The sequence below is a fragment of the Oryzias melastigma genome, linkage group LG2 (genome assembly GCF_002922805.2).
Source record: "Oryzias melastigma strain HK-1 linkage group LG2, ASM292280v2, whole genome shotgun sequence".
Taxonomy (NCBI): Eukaryota; Metazoa; Chordata; class Actinopteri; order Beloniformes; family Adrianichthyidae; genus Oryzias; species Oryzias melastigma.
Genome location: NC_050513.1, coordinates 17069588 through 17072544, shown reverse-complemented (window position 1 = coordinate 17072544; position 2957 = coordinate 17069588). Strand labels below are relative to the sequence as shown.

Sequence of the window (2957 nt, the reverse complement as noted above, 5' to 3'; positions counted from 1 at the left end):
CACAGCCACGTTGTCTTTACGTTCAACACGCATTCACTCATTTACGACACTTTAGCTAAAGAGGATTGTTCGGAACCGAACCACGTGAACAAAACACCGCCGTCCTCTGAACAAAAGCTAACGCTGCTAGCGCCTCGTTCTGTTTACTTCCGGGTCACGTGATGAAACTTTATTTAAATAAAAATATGTAAACTCCTTAAGTGGACCACAGTATAGTTAAAAAATACTTAAAAAAAACTCAATTTAGGAGATAATAAATTAAAAATATAAGTAAAAAAAAAACAACACTTGGAAAATGAAATGATGGCTCTTTTGATGTTGTCACACTAACAACATACAATGCTCAGATTTGACAACAAAGTGCATCTAAGACTAAATAGAATTAATTACATTAAATTTAACGTATTCCTAAATTACAAGAATATATAAAGAAATCTAAGTAAATCATTAAGTGTTTTAAATCTTATGTTAAGACGTCTTTATTCAGGAAAGTTTTAGCCTTAGTGTGTTCAGACTGAATGTAACCATTGTCTTGCTTGAAAGTAAAACTTTAAAAGATAAATTTTTGACCCATTATTCTTATTGAATCTTTTAGTATGTATGTCTGCGTTTCTTTAACAATGTTTTATGGGGTGCCGTTTGTAAATCAGAAATGTAAAATTTTTACATCAATGTTTTCAGATATTTAGCGTGTTTTAGGAGAAAAAAACAGGTTTTGTTTTTCAAATGCATATTCGCACCCTGTAAATTAATATATTTATAAATGTTACATTTAATAACTAAATATTTATTTAACCAACTAAATATTTAATTTTAAGCTAAATATTTAGCTTACAAACTAAATATTTAAGCTTTGCAATTAAATATTTAGTTTGCTTATTAAATATTTAAATCTAATCTAAATATTTATTTTTTCAAACTAAATATATAAGTTTTGCTCCGTCAAGATTTATATATTTAGATTTGAGCTAAATATATAGTTCAGATTTATATATTTAGATTTGAGCTAAATATATAGTTCAGATTTATATATTGGTTAACTAAATATTTAGTTATTAAATGTAACATTTATAAATATATTAATTTACAGGGTGCGAATATGCATTTGAAAAACAAAACCTGTTTTTTTTCTCCTAAAACACGCTAAATATCTGAAAACATTGATGTAAAAATTTTACATTTCTGATTTACAGACGGCACCCCATACATTTCAATTCAGGATAAGAGCTAAATATTGTCAGGATGTTCATTTTGCCACTTGTTAAGTAAGGAATGGTTTTTGATCTGTTAATAATTTTACCCCTAAGCTCCGAAATCGCATGAGTGACCGTTTTCATCAGCTGCAGTTATCACCATGCTCCGCCCCCAGTCTGTAGCAGCCTCTGCTGCCTCTATCCTCTCTCTCTGAGTCTCTGCAGAGTTCTTTCTGGTTTGATGGCAACAGCGTCAGAGCCAGATAAACAAAGAAAGTCAGCTGAGAAGAAGCAGCTCTGAAGCTCTGCAGCCGACGGTGCAGAAGAATCTTGTAAAAAAAAAACAATGGATGTCATAAACCAAATACATGAAAAAGAAAGATCTTAGTCATTGAAAGACTGGAAAATGTCCTGATGTGAGTGAACTTACAGCATCAGACAGTAATGATCCATCCATCCATCCATCTTCTTGACCGCTTTGTCCCTTTCGGGGTCGCGGGGGTGCCGGAGCCTATCCCGGCTACTGAAGGGCGAAGGCGGGGTACACCCTGGACAGGTCGCCAGTCTGTCGCAGGGCCTCAATCACAGACACATTCACTCTCACATTCACACCTAGGGGCAATTTAGAGTCACCAATTAACCTATGAAGCATGTTTTTGGACGGTGGGAGGAAGCCGGAGTCCCCGGTGAAAACCCACGCATGCACGGGGAGAACATGCAAACTCCACACAGAAAGGTCCCAGCCGGGATTCGAACCGGGGCCTTCTCGCTGTGAGGCAAGAGCGCTAACCACTGCGCCACCGTGCAGCCCTCAGTAATGATCCCCTAATCAAAATTAAACCAAACCAAATGCACTTTACTTTGAAGCCTCAAACAGATCTGTTCATGGAAGTGAAATCTCGCAAATTCTAGTTGTATGGGTTCTGTTTTTCTGTTAAAAGATAACTTTGCATACATTGCTAAAACAATACAGTCATTCCTCCATTAAAAGCAAACAAACAATTTGGTCCCATGTTAGACATACTTCTCTCAGACATTCAAAAGCTAAATAAAAGGTTAAAAGAAAAGCAGGTATTAATTATTTTATTATATAAACAGAATAAGATTTAAAGTTTATTAGTTGTTGAAACAGAAATAAATTAAGATAATTTTTAAATCAGTGTTTATTTCGTCTTATAATGAAATAAACTTTTTTTTAAATCACTTTTAAACATTTTTTTTATTTAACTAGTCTAACAAAGAAATATAAACAAGTTACACCTTTAACATCTATGTACTATGTAGGTGGATGAATGCATGCATTCTGAAGATCTTTATTCATCTTATTTAGCTATTAATATGCTACATCTCATTATGTTTCATAAATATGTGCAAAAATATGTAATAATTCATTAAATAAAGACAGCTACTCTATTGAATTTTTAATGTTTAATAAGGATTTTACAATCATTGTTTTTATTGACAACAGTTTAATGTTTAACTGTTTTGATTATTCTCTGTAGAAACAAAAAACAAATGTGATCAAGTCCATTTAGTTTTAGATGTGTTTTGTAGTCAAATCTGAACGTTGTAATCAGCCATGGTGTGATGACATCACGACAGCTCTCATAAAGTTCATTCAAAGCTGTTTCCCACCTATTCTGGTTTTATCACAAAAAGATTTTGGAAAGATTGTCCACGTTTTATAAATTGCAATATTGATTCTAGTTTTCGGATTAAATTTGACAATTGACCTATTAATTATATTTGGTAAGTTTCATATTC

General features: G+C 33.0%; 1 protein-coding gene across 1 annotated transcript in view; it reads right to left on the bottom strand.

The window, feature by feature from the left end:
• Nucleotides 1-2957, bottom strand: part of LOC112156756 (NACHT, LRR and PYD domains-containing protein 12-like) — a gene marked incomplete at its 5' end in the record, with an annotated part of 84657 nt that overhangs the window by 25356 nt on the left and 56344 nt on the right. The window lies entirely within an intron of this gene.